This window comes from Hyperolius riggenbachi, chromosome 6 (genome assembly GCF_040937935.1).
Source record: "Hyperolius riggenbachi isolate aHypRig1 chromosome 6, aHypRig1.pri, whole genome shotgun sequence".
Taxonomy (NCBI): Eukaryota; Metazoa; Chordata; class Amphibia; order Anura; family Hyperoliidae; genus Hyperolius; species Hyperolius riggenbachi.
The window spans coordinates 370,471,674-370,495,232 of record NC_090651.1 but is presented as its reverse complement, the minus strand read 5'-3'; positions in this window follow the sequence as shown (position 1 = coordinate 370,495,232).

The window sequence follows — 23,559 nt, the reverse complement described above, 5'->3', positions numbered from 1 at the left end:
CCACACTCCATTTCCTTCTGATCGCTGATTGATTATTGTAATTAGTTAGTTCTACTTACTGTTACTACTTACTCTTACTGTACTAGGAGTCTAGGACACTCAGTCACTGTGTTCATAGGCTACTAGCTCCTGCGTGCGTGCACTCACTGTCTGAGTGTACACACACCCACACTCCATTTCCTTCTGATCGCTGATTGATTATTGTAATTAGTTAGTTCTACTTACTGTTACTACTTACTCTTACTGTACTAGGAGTCTAGGACACTCAGTCACTGTGTTCATAGGCTACTAGCTCCTGCGTGCGTGCACTCACTGTCTGAGTGTACACACACCCACACTCCATTTCCTTCTGATCGCTGATTGATTATTGTAATTAGTTAGTTCTACTTACTGTTACTACTTACTCTTACTGTACTAGGAGTCTAGGACACTCAGTCACTGTGTTCATAGGCTACTAGCTCCTGCGTGCGTGCACTCACTGCCTGAGTGTACACACACCCACACTCCATTTCCTTCTGATCGCTGATTGATTATTGTAATTAGTTAGTTCTACTTACTGTTACTACTTACTCTTACTGTACTAGGAGTCTAGGACACTCAGTCACTGTGTTCATAGGCTACTAGCTCCTGCGTGCGTGCACTCACTGTCTGAGTGTACACACACCCACACTCCATTTCCTTCTGATCGCTGATTGATTATTGTAATTAGTTAGTTCTACTTACTGTTACTACTTACTCTTACTGTACTAGGAGTCTAGGACACTCAGTCACTGTGTTCATAGGCTACTAGCTCCTGCGTGCGTGCACTCACTGTCTGAGTGTACACACACCCACACTCCATTTCCTTCTGATCGCTGATTGATTATCGTAATTAGTTAGTTCTACTTACTGTTACTACTTACTCTTACTGTACTAGGAGTCTAGGACACTCAGTCACTGTGTTCATAGGCTACTAGCTCCTGCGTGCGTGCACTCACTGTCTGAGTGTACACACACCCACACTCCATTTCCTTCTGATCGCTGATTGATTATTGTAATTAGTTAGTTCTACTTACTGTTACTACTTACTCTTACTGTACTATGAGTCTAGGACACTCAGTCACTGTGTTCATAGGCTACTAGCTCCTGCGTGCGTGCACTCACTGTCTGAGTGTACACACACCCACACTCCATTTCCTTCTGATCGCTGATTGATTATCGTAATTAGTTAGTTCTACTTACTGTTACTACTTACTCTTACTGTACTAGGAGTCTAGGACACTCAGTCACTGTGTTCATAGGCTACTAGCTCCTGCGTGCGTGCACTCACTGTCTGAGTGTACACACACCCACACTCCATTTCCTTCTGATCGCTGATTGATTATTGTAATTAGTTAGTTCTACTTACTGTTACTACTTACTCTTACTGTACTAGGAGTCTAGGACACTCAGTCACTGTGTTCATAGGCTACTAGCTCCTGCGTGCGTGCACTCACTGTCTGAGTGTACACACACCCACACTCCATTTCCTTCTGATCGCTGATTGATTATCGTAATTAGTTAGTTCTACTTACTGTTACTACTTACTCTTACTGTACTAGGAGTCTAGGACACTCAGTCACTGTGTTCATAGGCTACTAGCTCCTGCGTGCGTGCACTCACTGTCTGAGTGTACACACACCCACACTCCATTTCCTTCTGATCGCTGATTGATTATTGTAATTAGTTAGTTCTACTTACTGTTACTACTTACTCTTACTGTACTAGGAGTCTAGGACACTCAGTCACTGTGTTCATAGGCTACTAGCTCCTGCGTGCGTGCACTCACTGTCTGAGTGTACACACACTAAATTTACTTGTGATTACTACTGATTATTGTAACTGCTAGTTGTACTTCCTGACTGTTACTACTTACTTACTGTACTAGGGGACACTCACTCAGTCACCTCACCAACCAACCCACTCCATTAAAGTACCCCACTTTTCACCCGCCCTTTTACAAAACTTTTGTCTATACGCCCAAAACATTTAAGATGTCTGGAAGTGGCAGCCAGCGCGGTTTGGGCAAGGGGAAGGGCAGCAAGGGAATCAGGAGGAGAGGGAGCAGCATTGTGGCAAGCCGCGGCCGCGGGCGCGCCACCATGCACAGTTCCGCAGCAGCAGCAGCAGCGTCAGTGGCTAACATTCCTCCCATAGCCACTGGCCGTGGACGCCTTGGGCGCCGCCCAGCAGGAGCATCTGCAACTCACGCTGCAGAGACACAGCAGCAGCAGCGTGTAGCACCTGCTCCCATTTTCCTCCAGCCGGGTCGGAAACGTCCCATTGAGGAAAAGGATGCAGACACTGTGGTGCAACTCATGACGGAGGATGAGCAGCCCGCCATCAGCTCTGCATCCGAGGCCTCCACCCTCACCACCACCACCACCCCTGTTCGCAGCAGCCGCCCAGCAGGGTCTGGGGAGGAGGCCAGTTCACCGTCACTCGCCGACCTGTCATTCAGCAGTCTTTTGACCCCAGGCATCATGAGTAAATTGTCTGCTGTTGTTGGCGATCTTGAGGAGGAGATGCTGATGGGCACTTTGGGGGATGAGGGATTGGACAGCAAGACTGTGGCGACAGTCAAGCAGCCCATCCATGCATCAGGAGAGGAGTTTGGGGGGTCCTCATCCCAGCAGGACATGTTTCAGGAGGGGGAGGATGATGATGACCCGGTGACAGACAGAGACTGGGTGCCACCACCTCCAGGGGATGTCGTCCTCAGCAGCTCTGAGGAGGAGGAGGAGGATGCTCTTGTGGGCCTTGCAAGGAGGCGCATCATTGCAAGCATTGGCAGCAGCAGTAGGCAGGTCCCACAGCCTGCTGGTGTCTCAGGCTCAGCAGCAGCAGCAGCAGCATCTGCCAGTACCACCACCAGCCGCACCCAAGCCCCCCAAGCCCCCCCCCAACCACCACAGGGAGACAGGCAGCAGCGCTTCCATGCCGTAGGGGGATGTTTAAGTCACCAATCTGGCGATATTTCACCATGCCCACTGTGTACAGCAAGTACGCCACTTGCAACCACTGTCAGCGGAAGTTGAGCAGAGGTGCAGACCCCTTAAAGTTCTGCACCAGCTCGCTCATCAACCACCTTGCGGCTAAACATTTCCACCAGCATGAGGAGTTCCAGAGGCTGAAGGCATCTGGTGCTAGCAGTGGCACCACACCCATCACTGCACAGCCTTCAGCAGCAGCAGCAGCAACAGCAGCCACCCGCCCTCCTGCTCCTCCAGCAGCACCAGCAGGAGTGCGGAAACGCACTGCTCCTCCCCCCTCTGCAACTCCTGCCGCCGACACTGAGGCCTGTTCTGGCAGCCAGTCCTCAGTGGCCTCCTCTGCTGTGTCTGCTGATTCCCGTGTCAGCAAAAGGCCACGCCAGAGCCTTTTGAGCGAGTCCTTCCAGGGGGTGGTTAGGGCTCTGCCTCCCAGCAGCCGTCGCGTGCGGCAGCTGAACGGCTTGCTGGCACGGGCCATGTGCTCCCAACTCCTGCCGTACACGCTCGTGCAGGAGGGGAAGGACATTCGTGCGCTGCTTGCTTGCGCAGCCCCAGACTGGCAGCTCCCCAGCAGACACTTCTTTGCCCGCAAGGCCATTCCTGCACTGCACCGCTTTGTGATGGCCAATGTGGAGCGAGGGCTGGAGCACGCGGTTGGTGAAAGGGTCCACGTCACCATGGACTCCTGGAGCAGCCGCTTCGGGACAGGCCGCTACCTGTCCTTCACTGTCCACTGGGTCAGCTTGGTGGAAGGGGGTGAGGATGGGAGAGCAGCAGCGGGCACAGCAGCAGCAGCAACACAGTGGGTGGTGCCACCCCGCAGGCTCACGGGAACTGCAGCAGGTTCCTCCGATCCTCTGCCATCCTCCGGCACACCTGGCCAAACCCCCCGCCTCAGCAGCAGCGTGAAGGCCCGCCACTGCCAAGCGCTGCTGCACTTGGTCAGCCTTGGGAAGACCAAGCTGACGGCAACCCATGTGTTGGCCAAACTCCAGGAGCAGGAGAGGATTTGGCTGACCCCCAGAGGCCTCAGAGTCAGAGAGGTGGTGGCCGACAATGGGGCCAATCTGGTTGCCGCAATAGACAGGGGAAACCTGACCCACATCCCCTGTCTTGCCCACGTGCTGAACCTGGTGGTGCAGAAGTTCCTGCGCACCTACCAGGGGATGGGCGAACTGCTGGAAACGGCAAGGAATGTTGTGCGTCACTTCCGGCGCTCGGCTGCAGCCTGTGCGAGCCTGGAAGACGTGCAAAAGGAGCTGGATCTGCCACGCCATCGGCTGATCCTTGACGTTCCGACTCGCTGGAACTCCACCCTGGCGATGTTGGAGCGTCTGGTTGAACAGAGGCGCGCTGTCAAACAGTACTTTGCCCTGGCCACTGTTTCCGCAGCTCAGAGAAGGGACAAGACCAGCAACTTCCCGTCCATCGTCCCCGATGATGACTGGAGGCACATGCAGCAGGTGTGCTTAGTGCTGGCTCCCTTCCTGCAGGCCACAAACATGGTGAGCAGGGACCATGCTATGGTCTGCGAGTGGGTGCCCCTGGTTTCTCTGCTGAACAGGGCCCTCGATGCTTTGCTGGAACAGGGAGCGGCAGCCTTGGACCAGCAGGAGCGGCAACCAGCTGCGCAGTCCACCTCTGAGGGGGAGGAGGAGGAGGACTTGGTGGAGGTCCCTGACCTGGCTGCTGATGAGGGGGATCAGCACAGCGCAGCTGAGTTGGTGCGGGGTGGAGAGAGGATGAGGCGGCAGAGGAGGAGGATGAGGACAGCACTGACGTCGATGTGCCAGCAGACGTGGCCCGCCTCTTCCCAATGGCAGCGCACATGCTGACGTGCCTGCGCAGGGACCCCAGGGTGATCCAGATGAAGCAGAGGGAGGACATCTGGATCAGCATGATGTTGGACCCACGCCTCAAGGGGAAGTTGAGCCAGTTCCTGCCGCCTGCAGGAGGAGACCCAGCGCAACAAATAAGGAGCTTGCAGCAGGCCCTTGTTGAGCGCTTGGAGGAAGCCTTCCCCCAGCCTTCCACCCCCACTGTCCAGCAGCCAGCACAGAGGCAGCAGCAGGTGCCTGCATCCAGCAGCAGCAAGCGCCCCACAGACCTGCTGTCTCTCAGCCACGAGCTCTACAGGACTGTAGAGGCTCCGGCAGCAGTGACTAGAGAGGAGATGCATGCAGCAGCATCCTCCTCCGGTCACAGCCAGCGCCTGACCCGCATGGTGGCTGACTACATGGGGTCGTACAGCGGGCTTGACAGCGATGCCCCTGTTGATCCCATGGAGTATTGGGTCAAGCGCATGGAGATCTGGAGCGAGCTGGCGCAGTACGCCCTGGAAGTGCTGTCCTGCCCCCCTTCCAGCGTGCTGTCCGAGCGCTGCTTCAGTGCAGCTGGTGGCGTGGTCACCGAGAAACGCTCACGTCTGTCTCACAAGTCTGTGGACAGACTGACGTTTCTCAAGATGAACCAGGCGTGGGTGGAAGGCGAGTTCCTGGCCCCTGTTGTCGGCGAGAGGGGGACATGAACTGGCTGCCGGAACCATCGTTAATGTGCCTTACCACCCTTTACCACCTCCTGGCTCCTGCTCACTAAGCCAGCCTGGTTCACTTTGACTATTACGTCGCCTGCAGCCACACATTTTACACCTACAGTGGGCTGCTGTGTACTGCCCTTCTGCTGTCTGTCTGTGTTTCCCACTGCCAGGGTACACAGAATTACCTTCTTCTGCTGCCACTCTGCCACCAGCTATTACGTCAAACAATAGCTATATTGGTTGCAAAACCAAAACCAAACAAACCATTAAAAAAAAAAAAAAGGTTTAATTTTTCTGAGGTGCCCGGGTTGAAAACTGTGTTGTCCCAGTTGTGTATTGGACACAATGTGGGCTGCACGACCGCTGTCTGGGACCTCCTGTTGTGTTTATTTACAGCCCTGGTATCACCGCTAGGTACCAGGGCTATTATGTCACGCTGCCTACCTGCTGCCACACTCACACTGCTCCTCCATACCTCCTCCTGCTGCTGCTGCTTCTGTCTGTCTGTCTGTGTTTCCCACTGCCAGGGTACACAGATGATTTACCTTCTGCTGCCACTCTGCCACCAGCTATTACGTCAAACAATAGCTGCTCGCCTACTCCTCCATTCCTCCTCCTGCTGCTGCTGTCTGTCTGTGTTTCCCACTGCCAGGGTACACAGATGATTTACCTTCTGCTGCCACTCTGCCACCAGCTATTACGTCAAACAATAGCTGCTCGCCTACTCCTCCATTCCTCCTCCTGCTGCTGCTGTCTGTCTGTGTTTCCCACTGCCAGGGTACACAGAATTACCTTCTTCTGCTGCCACTCTGCCACCAGCTATTACGTCAAACAATAGCTATATTGGTTGCAAAACCAAAACCAAACAAACCATTAAAAAAAAAAAAAAGGTTTAATTTTTCTGAGGTGCCCGGGTTGAAAACTGTGTTGTCCCAGTTGTGTATTGGACACAATGTGGGCTGCACGACCGCTGTCTGGGACCTCCTGTTGTGTTTATTTACAGCCCTGGTATCACCGCTAGGTACCAGGGCTATTATGTCACGCTGCCTACCTGCTGCCACACTCACACTGCTCCTCCATACCTCCTCCTGCTGCTGCTGCTGCTGTCTGTCTGTCTGTGTTTCCCACTGCCAGGGTACACAGATGATTTACCTTCTGCTGCCACTCTGCCACCAGCTATTACGTCAAACAATAGCTGCTCGCCTACTCCTCCATTCCTCCTCCTGCTGCTGCTGTCTGTCTGTGTTTCCCACTGCCAGGGTACACAGATGATTTACCTTCTGCTGCCACTCTGCCACCAGCTATTACGTCAAACAATAGCTGCTCGCCTACTCCTCCATTCCTCCTCCTGCTGCTGCTGTCTGTCTGTGTTTCCCACTGCCAGGGTACACAGAATTACCTTCTGCTGCCACTCTGCCACCAGCTATTACGTCAAACAATAGCTATATTGGTTGCAAAACCAAACAAACCATAAAAAAAAAAAAGGTTTAATTTTTCTGAGGTGCCCGGGTTGAAAACTGTGTTGTCCCAGTTGTGTATTGGACACAATGTGGGCTGCACGACCGCTGTCTGGGACCTCCTGTTGTGTTTATTTACAGCCCTGGTATCACCGCTAGGTACCAGGGCTATTATGTCACGACGAGCTGCCTGCCTCATTGACTGCCTGCTGCCACACACTCATCCTCCTCCTCCTGCTGCTGAATTTACCTCCTGCTGTCTTTGTGTTTCCACTGCCAGGGAGCACATACAATGGCGCTTCCAACATGCGTGCGCCCACCAGCTATTTGTTACGCTCAAAAATAGCTGCATTTCTTAAAAAAAAAAATTGAAAAGAGAAATACGTGAAGAAGAAGAAGACGATATTGAAAAGGAAGGAGAAGATGAAGATGAAGAAGAAGAAGATGAAGAAGAAGATGAAGAAGATGATGAAGAAGAAGATGAAAAAGAAGAAGAAGATGAAGAAGAGGAAGAAGAAGAAGATGAAGAAGAAGAAGAAGATGAAGAAGAAGATGAAGAAGAAGAAGAAGAAAATGAAGAAGATGATGAAGAAGATGAAGAAGATGAAGAAGAAGAAGAAGAAGAAGAAGAAGAAGAAGAAGAAGAAGAAGAAGAAGAAGAAGAAGAAGAAGAAGAAGAAGAAGAAGAAGAAGAAGAAGAAGAAGAAGAAGAAGAAGAAGAAGACAATATAGAAGAAGAAGAAGAAGATATAGAAGAAGAAGAAGAAGATATAGAAGAAGAAGATCGAGAAGAAGAAGAAGAAAGATAAAGAAGAAGAAGAACAAGTATATACAGTAACACTACTGAACAAAATTAAGGACACAACTTCTCTTTCCACATTTTTTTTTAAAGGAACATCCCCACATAATCACTTGCTGTTGTTACTTGGAAAAAAAGAGGTTTCTTGCATCATTCACCCTCAAAACAAGTGTTGGAAGCTATTTAAGGCCAATTCGAATAGTCAGCTCGAATAGTTAGCTCGAATACCGACTCGAATAGTGAGCTCGAAGTCCGAGGTCGAATCGAATAGTAAAAATTATTCGACTCGAATATTCGACTGACCTCGAATAATTTACTATTCGAATTCGACCAAACTCGAATTTTAAAAAGGGGTATTTGAGCATCACTACAGGCAAGGTGTCTTTACCATTGTTTACACTGTAAAGGCCAACATTGGTCCTTTTTAGTCTATATATCACCTCTACCCTAGGCTTTCTTAAATACAAGTCTTTTTCAGGACACATTTTTTGTGTAAAACACATAATTTTTTGTAATTTTATTGTTTTACAAGAAATTACAAAATAACGAGTTTATTGACTTGAGCCAGGATTGCAGCAGGGAGTGGCAGAAACAGCACAGAGGGGCCCAGGAGAACACAATGAATAGAATGGTATGCTTTTTATTGTAAGAATTTTAGAATACAGATTCTCTTTAAAGTAAGGTATCAAAAGGTAGATGAAAAAGTACTGCCAAAATTATTCTGAGTATTTTCTTGCTTGCTGGTGATTTAAAATGAACTTCATTGACAACAATTTTAAAAGTATCACCTAGGGTAAAACTCAGGAGAAGAAGTTAATTGCATATGAGCCATTGTGATGAAATGCCTTTTAGCCACAAGCAAGAAAGAAAATACTCAAAATAATTTTCATAGTACTTTTTCACCGATGTTTAGGTATTTTTTTCAATTGTAAAATGATTAAAAGTTATTTTAAAGAGAAGATGAAAATTATCTCCTAAGAGAAAACTCAGGAGAAAAAGCTAATTGCATATGGGCCAATGGCCCTTATTTAATTCACTTTTTCTCCTATGTTTTCTCATAGAAGATAATTTTTCATCTTTTGTTTAAAATAACTTTTTAGCCTTTTGTTCAGTTGAAAAAGTACCAAATCTTGTTGCAACTGCTTCACACTCCCCACTGATAATCAGCTGCACAGGGAAGATAGAACTGGGATGGAAACAGGAACATTGAGAAGCATGCTATCCAAGCGGGCATCAGTACATACTGTATAGACACAGAATAACAGCCTATACATATTAGCAATAAGGGCCAGTTTCCACTTAGCAGAAACTTACAGTGATGCGAGCACGCAGCTGAATTGCTTAGCCCTGTCAGAGGATTCGGGTGCGTGCTTCGGGAAACTACTGTACAGCCTGCTGTCCAGAATCACACTGCCGTGCAATTCGGACAGCAAGCCATATGAAGGATAGGCAGCATTTCTCTGCCTGCACCCCCCGCGGGGAAACCCTGCAGGTTTGCGCCAGATTTGGCCCTGGTGGAAACGGACCCTAACACATCTCAATCTTAACCACTTCAGCCTTTAGTGTTTTTTCACCTTATGCAAACGAGCAATTTTCACCTCCCATTCATTCACCAATAACTTTATCACTAATTACCGCAATGAAATAATCTATATCTTGTTTTTTCCTCCTCCAATCAGGCTTTCTTTGGGTGGTGCATTTTGCTAAGAAATATTTTGTTCTAAATGCATTTTAACGGTAATATTAACCCATTCAGGTTCCGTGGTTTTCACGAGAGAAATGTTCACCTCCCATTCATTACCTATAACTTTATCACTACTTATCACAATGAACTGATCTATATCTTGTTTTTTCCGCCACCAATTAGGCTTTCTTTGGGGGGTACATTTTGCTAAGAGCCACTTTACTGTAAACGCATTTTAACAGGAAGAATAAGAAAAAAATGGAAAAATTCATTATTTCTCAGTTTTCAGCCATTATAGTTTTAAAATAATACATGCCTCCATAATTAAAACTCACGTATTGTATATGCCCATATGTCCCGGTTATTACACCGTTAAAATTATGTCCCTATCACAATGTATGGCGACAATATTTTATTTGGAAATAAAGGTGCATTTTTTCCATTTTGCATCCATCACTATTAACAAGTTTAAAATAAAAAAAATATAGAAATATTTCATCTTTACATTGATATTTAAAAAGTTTAGACCCTTAGGTAAATATTTACAAGTTTTTTTTTTTTTTTATTGTAATGGTTTTTTTTATTTATAGTAAACATTTTATTTGGGTAGTTTTGGGAGGGTGGGGGGTAAACAATAGATTTATAATGTAAATGTGTGTTGATTTTAATTCATTTTTATTTTCAGGTGTAGTATTACTTTTTGGCCACAAGATGGCGGCCATGAGTTTGTTTACATGACGTCACTCTAAGCGTAACATACGCTTAGAGTGGCGCATCAGGAAGTGAATGGCCAGAAAAGGCGCAGCTTCCGAGAGAAGCTGTCGCTTTTTCAGCGGGGGAGAGGAATCAGTGATCGGACTTCATAGTCCGATACATTGATTCCCTGACTACCGAATCCGCGGCCGGGAGTGCGCGTGCACGCGCGCGATCGGCCGCGGGGGCGCGCGGTAGCGCACATGGTTTCTGGACGTAGTTTCTACGTCCAGAAACCAAAATAGGTTAAGAGAAAAATTGAAAAAAATCATTATTTGTCAGTTTTCGACCATTATAGCTTTAAAATAATACATGCTACCATAATTAAAACCCACGTATTTTATTTGCCCATTTGTCCCAGTTATTACACTATTATGTCCCTATCACATTGTATGGTGCCAATATTTTATTTGGAAACAAAGGTGCATTTTTTCAGTTTTGCATCCAACACAATTTACAAGCTTATAATTTAAAAAATATTAGTATTATAAGCTCTTGACATGCATATTAAAAAGTTTTGACCCTTAGGTAACTATTTATGTTTTTTTTATTGTAATTTTTTTCTAATAACATTTTTTATTTGAGTATATTTGGGTGTGTGGGAGGTAAACAGTTAATTTTAAATGTAAAAATGTCTATTCATTTAAAAAAAAATGTATGTAGACGTAGTTTTACTATTTGGCCACAAGATGGCCACAGTTAAATTTTGTTTTTGGCTTCCTGTAAGCATACTTACAGGAAGTGAAGAGGGGATGTGTAACAGAATTAGTGTTGGGCGAACACCTGGATGTTCGGGTTCGGGTCCGTTCGCCGAACATGGGCCAGATGTTCGGCATGTTCGGCCCGAAGCCCGAACTCCCCGAACATCCGAACATCCCGGTTTTGGGGGCCCTATGGGGTCGCAGGCATAAGGGGGGAGCATGCCCCGGTCGCGGGGGGGGTCGGAAATTCCCCCCACCCCCTCCGCTAGCGCTCCCCCCTCTGCCCGCTTCCCGATACAAAAATTTTCCGTAAAGTTCAATAGTACCTTCAGTGGCTGGCCTGGCAGGCACTGTGGTGTGTTGTGAGTGAGAAGGAGGAGGAGTCCGAGTAGGACGCGTTGAGGCCGGGCAGCGGGCGGTTCAGCGGTAGTACCCTTGTGGTACTTCCGCCCTTTCTCTGACCTCACGTCCTCTGCATACGAGGGTACGCGTCACGCGTACCCTCGTATGCGTCATCACGTAGAGGACGTGAGGTCAGAGAAAGGGTGGAAGTACCACAAGGGTACTACCGCTGAACCGCCCGCTGCCCGGCCTCAACGCGTCCTACTCGGACTCCTCCTCCTCCTCACTCACAACACACCACAGTGCCAGCCAGGCCAGCCACTGAAGGTACTATTGAACTTTACGGAAAATGTTTGTATGGGGAAGCGGGCAGAGGGGGTAGCGCTAGCGGAGGGGGTGGGGGGAATTTCCGACCCCCCCCCGCGACCGGGGCATGCTCCCCCCTTATGCCTGCGACCCCATAGGGGGGCAGTATTCGGCCGAACAGGGCCCTGTTCGGCCGAACAGGGGCCCTGTTCGGCCTGTTCGGCTGGGCATTGAGCTGTTCGGGCGAACCCGAACTAAAAAGGCCGAACACCATGAGGTGTTCGGCCGAACTCGAACATCACCTGAACAGGGTGATGTTCTGCAGAACCCGAACAGTGGCGAACACTGTTCGCCCAACACTAAACAGAATTATTGCGGCTTCTCCCTAGAAGCCAGCGATCGTTCTAAGGGACTTAGCTCAATGAATGGGAACTGCTTTCCCATTCACTGATCTCCGAGCTAACGGGTGGCCTGCGCACCCCGGCAGTTGCGGCCCTGCGAGACCCTGCGGCTCCATTTTTTCATGGACAAAGCTCCTTCGTCCAGCATGCATATTTGGACATAGGAGCTACGTCCTTTGGGCTAAAGCGGTTAAAGTGGTCTGAAACTTTGGCATAGCTTTCAATAAAAATGTGTTTTCCTACTTTGTATTACTCATACAGTTATCATATTTGCTTTTGTGCACAAGTAATATTGTCTGTCTACACATTACAAGTTTCCAAAGTGTAGTTTTCGTTGCCCTGAAAGCTGCCATTGCATTTTATTCCAGCTGCTTTTTATTATATATTAAAATCTTCTAGTGAGCTGTTCTGAACTGTGTGTATGGTTGAAGCAGAGAGAGCTTCTCAGAGAGTGTTTTCAGTTGTTTACACACAAATGTAACAACATCGGAATGTAAATAAAGATACTGTTATTTCCTGCAGATTTCAACTTTCCATGGTAGGACAAGGTGCTGTTTAACCACTTCACCACTGAGGGGTTTTACCCCTTGACCACCAGAGCAATTTTCACCTTTCAGCGCTCCTTCCATTCATTCGTCTATAACTTTATCATTATTTATCACAATGAAATGAACTATATCTTGTTTTTTTCGCCACCAATTAGGCTTTCTTCAGATGGGACATTATGCCAAGAATTATTTTATTCTAAATGTGTTTTAATGGGAAAATAGGAAACAATGTGGGAAAAAAATTTATTATTTTTCAGTTTTCGGCCTTTATAGTTTTTAAATAATGCATGCTACTGTAATTAAAACCCATGAAATGTATTTGCCCATTCGTCCCGGTTATAAAACCGTTTAAATTATGTCCCTATCACAATGTTTGGCGCCAATATTTTAAATGGAAATAAAGGTGCATTTTTTTAAGTTTTGCGTCCATCCCTAATTACAAGCCCATCGTTTATAAAGTAACAGTGTTATACCCTCTTGACATAAATATTTAAAAAGTTCAGTCCCTAAGGTAACTATTTATGTATTTTTTTAATTGTAATTTTTTTTTTTTAATTACCAAAAAAAATAAAAATTGGGGAGTGTGGGAGTTAAGGAGTTAATTTTTTGTGTAAAACTAATTTATTTGTATGTGAAAAATGCTTTAGGGTGTAGTTTTACTATTTGGCCACAAGATGGCAACAGTAACTTTTTGTTTAATGCAACCTCCAAGCGTCCTTCCGGACGCTTGCAGGAAGTACTCCGAGGCTGGGAACGTTTTTTTTTTCACAATGATCGCGCTGCTTATCGGAGAAGCAGCGGATCATTGCGGGGCTTAGATCAACGAACGAGAATGGATTTTCCCGTTCATTGATCTCCGGTCGAGCGGCCGGCGGCGTGTTTACGAGCGGGAGTGCGCGCTAGAGCGAGCGGGAGCGCGGAAAGTACGGATTTCTCCGTCCCTGGTGGTGAAAGGATGGAAAAAGGGACGGAGAAATCAGTACGCGTGGGGGTAAAGTGGTTAACCATTTCAGTGATGTTCTGCTACAATTTTTTTCTGGGATAGTAGCTTTAAAGAGAGTCTGAAGCGAGAATAAATCTCGCTTCAGACCTCATAGATAGCAGGGGCACGTGTGCCCCTGCTAAACCGACGCTATCCCGCTGCTTAACGGGGGTCCCTGATCCCCCAAATCCCCTCCATAATGCGGGGGAGCGCTTCCTGGTTGGGGCAGGGCTAACCACCGCAGCCCTGCCCCACGCGCATCTGTCAGCGCGTATCTCCGCCTCTCCCCCGCCCCTCTCAGTCTTCCTTCACTGAGAGGGGCGGGGGAGAGGCGGCGATGCGCCGCTGACAGACGCGACTGGAGGCAGGGCTTCAGCCGTTAGCCCTGCCTCCAGGAGCGACCAAGTCTGTGACCAAGTGTCGCAGTGGGGGGTTTGGGGGTCAAGGGACCCCCGTTTAGCGGCGCTATTGCGGCGGTTTAGCAGGGTCACACGTGCCCCTGCTAACTATGAGCTTTGAAGCGAGATTTATTCTCGCTTCAGAGTCTCTTTAAAGCTGCAAGGAATCTTTTAGAGCAAAGTAGAAATGCTGGCTTTCAGACCACTTTAAAGAGAATCTGTACTCTAAAATTCTTACAATAAAAAGCATACCATTCTATTCATTATGTTCTCCTGGACCCCTCTGTGCTCATTCTGCCACTCCCTGCTGCAATCCTGGCTTGTAATTTCCATTTTTAGGCAGTGTTTACAAACAAAAGACATGGTCTTGAGTGTGATAGGCTTGAGAGTAGCTCAGTCTCTGACTCATACAGAGCTTGGAGAGGGTGTGTATAGCTTCTGCCAATGACAAGCATTGCAGCACATTCCAGCCTCAGCCGACAGAGCCGACAGAAGAGAGAAGACTAGATCATATAACAGAGATAACACAGCCACTGTGCAACTAGAAAAGGCTGCAGTAACACAGACCACATTAGAACAGGTATAGGAACTTATAGGATAGGAGAAATAAGGCTGAACATTTTGTTACAGAGTCTCTTTAACCACTTCAGCCTACAGCGTGGAAAATCCCATGCATCCGAGCAATGTTCACCTCCCATTTATTCGCCAATAACTTTATCGTTATCGCTACTAATCACAATTAATTGATCTATATCTTGTTTTTTCCGCCACTAATTAGCCTTTCTTTAGGTAGTACATTTTGCTAAGAATTATTTTTTTCTAGATCCATTTTAACAGGAAGATTAAGAAAGAAATGGAAAAAAATCATTATTTCTCAGTTTTTGGCCATTGTAGTGTAAAATTAATACATGCTGCTGTAATTAAAACCCATGTATTTTATTTGCCCATATATTTGCTGATATTTTATTTAGAAATAAAGGTGCATTTTTTTCAATTTGCGTTCATCACTATTTACAAGCTTATAATTTAAAAAAAATGAATAAGATGCTCTCTTAACATGAATATTTAAAAAGTTTAGTCCCTTAGGTAACTATTTATGTAGTTTTTTTTTTTTTTTAATTGTAATTTTTTTATTTATTTTTTAATAAAAAATGTATGTGGGTAATTTTAGTTTGGGAGGTAAACAGCTATTTTTAGATGTAATATAATGTAATCCTTTATTTAAAAAAATGTATGTGGGTGCAGTTTACTATTTGGCCACAAGATGGCCACAGTCAAAAAAGTTCCTGGAGCGTACGATCACGCTGCCAGGAACTATTAGGAGGCTGTAAATGTTTTTTCCGGGCAGAAATACCGCGCTCTCTTCTTAGAAAGCGTCGGTATTTCTCTGGGGGGCTTAGATCGATGAATGGGAATTATATTCCCATTCACTGATCAGAGGGCTAGCGGCAGGCAGCGGTAGCACGCAGGAGCACGCCCGATCGCGCTTACCACGCTGCAGGAGCAGCACAGTCTATCTGGACGGATATATCCGTCCAGATAGAGTTAAGTGGTTAAGATGGGATTGAAGTAAAAAATGTGTGTACACCGCAATAATGATCAGGACCCCATTTCAAGATTATTATTTTTTAACTATACATGTCATTGTTTTAGTGTGAAATGCTAACAATCAGCAACTTGACAAAGTAAATAACAACAATGCAATGAAGTGTTAGACAGTTTATATGCAGCCGCATGACCAAGATGGTACCTCCACAGCCAGTGTCAGGCAGTGTTATAGCTGCAAATCTCGCCCCCCCCCCCCCCCAGCAAAACTTTAACAGGGCCCCCTAAAGTTCACCCCTCTTGACTTCCTCTGATGACCCTCTTAACATCAGGGAGCATCTTTCAATGGCCATAAGACAGGTGTGGATATCATAATCTTGCACCCATAAGAAGTGTAGCTGCAAAAACACCTGATAGGATGGACCCCTTTATCAGAGGGAGGGGAGTAGTATTTTTTGCCTCCTTACAGCTCTGCCAGCAGATTCACAACAGGAGGCAATAACAGTATATTTTGATGGCACTAGCTAGAAGTGAATGTACGTTGCATGCATGTGATTAATTTTGGGGTCTATACTCGCTTTTTTGCGGGCCAGCAATGTGTAGTAGTGGCTCTGCCGCTTGCTCTTGTTTTTAACCAATTTTTGTGATATTTGCTATAAATAAAGATTGCAATTTTGAATTATATACGTGATACCATAAACATTTATTTAAGTTGCAGCTCTGGGCTCCCCTGCAGGGACTGCTCCCTTGTAGTTACCAATCAATGACAATTTTGGCAGTACGTGATGGTGTGATACAAGTCCATGCTCAGATCCAGTCTCAAGACCAAGGTGAGCATTACTAAAGCTCTCTATGGCTTGAATTCTAGACTACATGTGGTCTTGCAGGGTGTAATATCTGTTGGTCACTCATGGCAGCAGAAGGCTGAGACCCACGCTGAGGCGCAAGCCTCTGGGTCTCGGCAAGCATCTGACGTCACTGGAGCGCATGGCGCTCGACTCCCATTGGATAAGTGGCGGACGGGCTCTCAGTATGCGCTTCGCCGCTGTAAATAATGACCACGTGTGCACATTGTATGTCAGCCTTCCTGCTGACACGCTGTCTTCTAATTGGTTACTTTGGATGCCTTTGGTTAGTCCATGTATAAAGTTAAAGTGAGCGCCCTCTGTCATCGCCCGTGATAGCTTATCCTGTGGCTTGTAGCGGAGATTGCGCTCACACATCTGATTGATCTTGTTGCCTACTTTTCCTGTATCCTGATTTAAGCTTCACTCTAGATATCCCTGTTGCTGACCACTGCTTGTTCCTGACCACGTCTACTAATTGGATTCCCTGTTGCCGACCACTGCTTGTTACTGACCACATCTCCGGATTGGATTCCCTGTTGCCGACCACTGCTTGTTACTGACCACGTCTCCAGATTGGATTACCTGTTGCCGACCTCTTCTTGTTAAAGGACTCCCATGAACTCGGCCTGGACTGACATTGGCTTGAACTGACCACGCTATCTGTAAAGTCTTTGAACTACCCTTCCCGGCCGCAGTCACCTGGCTATCATCTGGACTGCCTCAGCCTTCAGGCCTAAGGTGACTACTTCCTTGTGAACACTGTGCCTTGTGTTAGTCATACTGCTTTGTTTGGAGAATACTATCTGTCAGTCTGTATGCTACATCTACCTGCAGGGTTATTGTAGTTTTAAGCTAGGTAGGAGTTTGTGCAAGTGTTACGGGCTCGGGTATAGGTCAGTCATATGGGCATACAGCCTAACCTATAGTCATTGACCAGACACAGGGTCATCAGGTCCAGCAATTCTGGGTACTATCACAGTGGTGTATGTGAGGGTGCCGCTCCTGATGGCCATATATATTGGCATGTCTTCTTCAGGGCCTGTTGTAGTAACAATGGGGCCCCAGGGCAAAATTAACCCAGGGGCCCCTCAATAGAAACCCTGCAACCAAAAAGCAGCAGCAGAGGCCCTTTGTTGCAGCCAAATTTCCCACCAGGGCTCCTGAGCCGGGCCAGGTGAGATGTTACTCTGCTGAAGACTCTGCAGGGACCCACAGGGAACAACAATTAAGTTGGAGGGGGACACCTTGGGGCCCCTACAGGCTCTGGGGCCCTGGGGCAATTGCCTCCTTTCCCTCTATGGTAGCAACGGCCCTGGCCTTCTTGCTAGAAGCCCATGAATGCATGACATTACACTGTCAGCAAACTGATGCACACAGACATTGGCAACAGGCAGTGTATAAAATGCCACTTGTGGATGTGCTTACTGGGTGAGCTTAGTGGCCTCTGACCAGATCCCCATGTGACCTGAACTTGATCTTATATGACTTTCACTTGACCCTGCCTTGTTTGACCTCACCTTTATAAAGAACAGATAAAAAAGTATTCAAATCGGTTCCACCCCACTCCATACAAATCAAATCAAATCAAAGATAGCTTTATTGGCATGACCAAGATTCATTACAGGTATTGCCAAAGCAAGGGGAAATAGGGGACATGGGAGGGGGTGGGGTAGGGGGACAATGGCTAAGCAGTCTTTTTTTTTTTTTTAGGTTTACAGTTCCGTTATGCTCCTCTCAGTCTGTGGCATGCTAGAATATATACAAAACAGTCCACAAGGGTTTTTTTAAAGGAGCAGCATCAGTCTTTTAATTCTTCATAAATATCAAATAAACTTGATTGCAGTCATATGAATAAGGTATCCAATCCCAGAAACAAAGAATGCCTGACACGTGTTTCATGGCCAAAGGCCGCTTCCTCAGATGCAAACAAGTGCGTTCAATCCATATAGGCCGAACAATCCAAACAGTAGGAGAAAGGATGAGACTCAATCTAAAGCACTGTCCAGAGTGTGTATCACACGCCGAATACTGCTGTCTGTAAACTATCCAGAGCTGACCTCACCTTTGTTTGCTCATTGAATACCTTGCATGGCCGGCTGAATGTTCATGTCTGACTTCTGCTGCCTATTGACCATGAGGCGGGTTAATATTTAATATTGCATGTATATTTTTGTATTTATAGGGCATCTTGGTATCCAATTGTCAGCGGAGATGGTTTTTCCCCCTTTCTTCCCTCCCCCTTGTGATTAAAGTACTGATGCTGCTGCGGGGAAGCCGGTGGTGAGTCCTCGATTTCTTGCTGCAGTGTTTATTTACGTTTTCAGCGCGGTGAGGCGGCTTAATAGCCGACTATACGCAGTGTACATGTCACCATGGTGATGAGGAGCGTGTGATTCACGCCCCCTGGTGACGACTATACCATGTGACGTTGTCACATGATGCATTCTAGTCACATGACGCTGGGACGTCATCGTGACTTTCAGGAAGCGGCAGACATCGGGGAGGAATCAGCGGCGACCAGCGCAGCAGCTGATGGTAAGGTGTGCGCATATGCGCATAAACTAACATATATTAGCATAGCTAATGGGCGGTTTTCACTGTGGTCCGCCTGGGAACATATAGGAGGGAGGTTGGAGGATGTGGGCTGGCCTTGGGATATTATGGGATTTTCCCATTTACATATTAAGACTGCAGTCTTCTATGTGGTCCGCCCCACCATTGCCGCTTTCCGATTGGTCCAAGATGCCTGCACCTGATTGGTGCTGGGGCTCATGGACACCTATTTAAAGAGTGTTTTTGTAATCTAACAGTGTGACATAATCCTATTTGGCTTGAGAAAGATCTGAGGATCGAAACAGCGGAGCTGTCGCTGAAGGGATGATGATCCTATGACTTGAACAATAAAGAGCTATTGATACTAGAGATGGTGCTGACTTGATTGGAGGAGATATTGACCATGACCTGCAAAATCTATGCCATGCTCTGCAACCAATTGGCTATATCCTGCCTGATCTCCTTCCCTGACCCAACCAACTTCACCATGTCAAAACCACTTTGGCCACTGCTGGTGATCACCTCCATGGTTTGGCATCCATTGGTGGCCACAGCCTGTCAGATCCTCAACGTCAGAGGCTCTGGAGAAGACTTTAAGGGTTCTTAGGTCCTGTACTTCATTACACAAAGCACAAATTACAGTAAACAGGTTAGCACCTGCCATATCCTACTAAGGGTTAGGAATCCTGAAATTCCCAGTTCTGCCTGCTGGTGACAGTTCTCTGTCTGGCAAGAACACGGTGCTCTGAGAGATCACACTCTACAAGTTGCATCTTTTTTATTGCCTATTTAGGCACTACCCTTTTTTACCAGAGATGGATTAAGATGTAACAGGGCCCTAGGCAAGGTAGTAGATTTGGTGCTCCCTTGAGATTCTTTTGGTAAGCTGAAGTAGAGAGAGGCCCCATGACACCCACTAGGCCCCAAGTACCTGCCTAGGTTGCCTGGTGGATAATCCTGCCCTGCCCTTTCCTCCATCTAGCTGCTAAATATTGCAGTATTCTCTGGTGCTGCTGAACTTCTGTTCTTTCCCTTGTGACTGTTTCCTGTCTCTATACCTGCCTGCTCTATTGACTTCCTGGTTTGGCCTGATTTATGTTCTTGACTTGTCTCCTGTTTGCTGATTTTTGGCCTTGCCAGGTTGTATATTTGTAAATACTAATTGTTTTCTACTTAGTTAGGTTTGTTGGGCATTTTGCCGTTGATTTTTGTGGTCTTGGTTATTTGCGAATGTCCTTTTCACTTGTACATAGTGCACTATTTTAATAAAACTTTATACAGTAATTCACTTACATTTCTGGCGCCCATTTGCCAGTATTGGTGCAAAAAATTATCACCTACTTGTCATACACACAGCCCCGTAACACTAAATGAGTCTTCCCGTGCCGAAGTCAGATTACAAGCCTGACAGCCATGCTACACCGGGGCACGCTGGGGCACTGGTCCCCCCTGGGAATCTCTGTGCCCCCCTGATGACCCCCTGCTCAGTTACACACAGTTAATTGTTTCCAGGCTGCAGCAGCATACAGTGAACAGGATAGGGTCTGTAAAAAACTCTCCATGTCAGCTTGAGCCTATGTAGACGTTAAGTAAACCGAGGGTCTTATCTGTTTGCCATAAATATCTCACAACCCTTGCAAGATCCCTTGTAATTAATTTAGCTGGATGACACTTATATTTGCAAAAAAAAACCTCTTTACCTCCTTCAGATTGTATGTTCTATCATTGTCAGTCAACAGGAATAGAGTCTGAAGAATGCTTACTAGCTGAAAGCTTACCATTATTGTCAGTCAACAGGAAAAGAGTCTGAAGAATGCTTACTAGCTGAAAGCTTACCATTATTGTCAGTCAACAGGAATAGAGTCTGAAGAATGCTTACTAGCTGAAAGCTTACCATTATTGTCAGTCAACAGGAATAGAGTCTGAAGAATGCTTACTAGCTGAAAGCTTACCATTATTGTCAGTCAACAGGAATAGAGTCTGAAGAATGCTTACTAGCTGAAAGCTTACCATTATTGTCAGTCAACAGGAATAGAGTCTGAAGAATGCTTACTAGCTGAAAGCTTACCATTTTCCTTTTAAAGTAACCAATGTAGACTCCAGCAATGCTTATCTACAGCGCTGCCCATAATTATTCATACCCCTGGCAAATTTTGAGTTAACGTTTCTTTTATTCAACCAGCAAGTAATTTTTTTGACGTTAAATGACATAGGTGTCTCCCAAAAGATAATAAGACGATGTACAAGAGGCATTATTGGGGGAAAAACATTTATCAGCTTTTATTTACATTTGAGCAAAAATTGTCCAGTCCAAAATCATTCATACCCTTCCCAATAATCAATATAAAAGCCCTTTTGGCTATTACAGCAATCAAACGCTTCCTATAATTGCGGACCAGCTTTTTGCATGTCTCCACAGGTATTTTTTCACATTCATCTTTAACAATGAGCTTCAAATCTTTCAGGTTGGAGGGTCTTCTTGCCATCACCCTGATCTTTAGCTCCCTCCACAGATTCTCAATTGAATTCAAGTCAAGACTCTGGCCGGGCCTCTCCAAAACATTAATGTTGTTGTCTGCTAACCATTTCTTCACCACTTTTGCTGTGTGTTTTGGGTCATTGTCATGCTGAAATGTCCACTGGTGGCCGAGGCCAAGTTTTTCTGCAGACTGCTTGATGTTGTTGTTGAGAATACTCATGTATGTATCTTTTTTTCATGGTGCCGTTTACTGTGATTAGGTTCCCTGGTCCATTGACTCAAAAAACACCCCCAAAGCATTAGGTTCCCACCACCATATTTGACAGTGGGGATGGTGTTCTTTGGGTTTAAGGCTTCTCTTTTTTTATGCCAAATGAAGTAAACCTCATTGTGACCAAACAATTCAATTTTTGTTTCATCTGACCATAACACAGAAGACCAGAAGTCTTCTTCTTTGTCCAAATGAGCATTTGCAAAGGCCAAGCAAGCTTTTGTGTGCCTTATCTGGAGAAATGGCGTCCTCCTTGGTCTGTATCTGTGGAACCTAGCAGTGTGCAGTGTCCGTTGGATTCTGTGCCTTGAGACATTGCCACCAGCAGAGCCCAGATTCACCAGGATGGCCTTGGCGGTGATCCTTGGATTCTTTTTAACTTCTCTCACTATCCTCCTGACCAGCACAGGTGTCACTCTTGGCTTCCGACCGTGTCCTCTGAGTTTTTACACAGTGCGTAACATCTTGTATTTTTATACTTTGCACTGTAGCCACTGGAACTTGAAAACATTTAGAAATGGCTTTGTAGCCCTTTCCTGACTTGTGAGCAGCCACAATGCGCAGCCGCAGGTCCTCACTGAGCTCCTTTTGTGTTAGCTATGACTGTCCACAAACCAACCGCAGAGAGCTGCTGTTTATCACCTGTTGAGTTGAATAAAACAACTATTCCCAATTAATCATATTATTTAAGATGCTTTACAACAGCTTGGACTATTTGGAATGGTATAGAACTTTGTGACAGTTTGTTAAGGGTATGGATAATTTTGGACTTGACACTTTTTGCTCAAATGTAAATAAAAGCTGAGAAATGTTTGTTTTTTTTCCACAATAATGCCTCTTGTACATCGTCTTACTATCTTTTGGGACACACCTATGTCATTTCCAGTCAAAAAAAAAAATAACTTGCTGGTTGAATAAAAGTAACTTTAAAGCGGAATATAACCCTGCATTTCAACTTTGCTCTAAAACATTATTTACAGCATATTATATGCAAAAAGCATTTTTTTTTTACTAGACCAGCATTGGAAGGGTTAAACACAGAGGTTTAAAGTTCCGTGGAGAGATATGCAGAAGTTCAGATTGTTACATTCTATTTAGTTAAATGTATCTATTGAGAAATGTTACACACTCTTTGGCTGACCTCCAGCTCCTTCTCAGTCAGAGAGAGTGAGTCACATTCAAAACTTAGATACATTTACGTAAACAAAATGTATCTATGTCAGCTTCGGATGCGTCTGCAGAAATCTCCAGGAACTTTAAAGCTCTGTGTAACCCTTCCAATGCTGGTCTAGTAAAAAAAAAAATGCCGGTTGCATATAATATACTGTAAATAATGTTTTAGAGCAAAGTTTAAATGCAGGGTTATATTCCGCTTTAAGTCAAAATTTGCCAGGGGTATGAATAATTATAAGTAGCACTGTACTAAGGTAAGGAACTACACACACAGTGTGTCTCACCATCCTGCCTCTGCCCACTCCCCTTGCTTGTAGAGTTGTGAGATACAGGCTGGGGGTTGAAATGATTTGTCTGTGATCTTTCCACACAGGAGCTTGTTCGCAAGTAAGGATGAAAGCAGACCAGCAAACTAGCCAAGTACATCTGTAGGTATCTTTTCTTTAATAATAGCACCATCATTTGGACAATCTGCTCTGCTGAAAAGCCTATGAGTTCTCTTTGTTATGTTTACATTTGGTTTCTATCATTAATGAACTAGTTAGCCTTAATTGTATCTCCTGAGTTAGGCAAAAAATCTCTAAAGCTCACCATACAAGCATTGACTTTGATAACCCAAATGGACGCCATCAGCCAGCCAGCTTTGTGTAATGTATGTATCGTAGTATGTATCGTATTTCTTTTTTTTCTTCCTCTGTACCACGATGGTCTGAGCCATGCTTATGCGCTTTGAGTCCCACGGGAGAAAAGCGCTTTACAAATGTTATTTGTT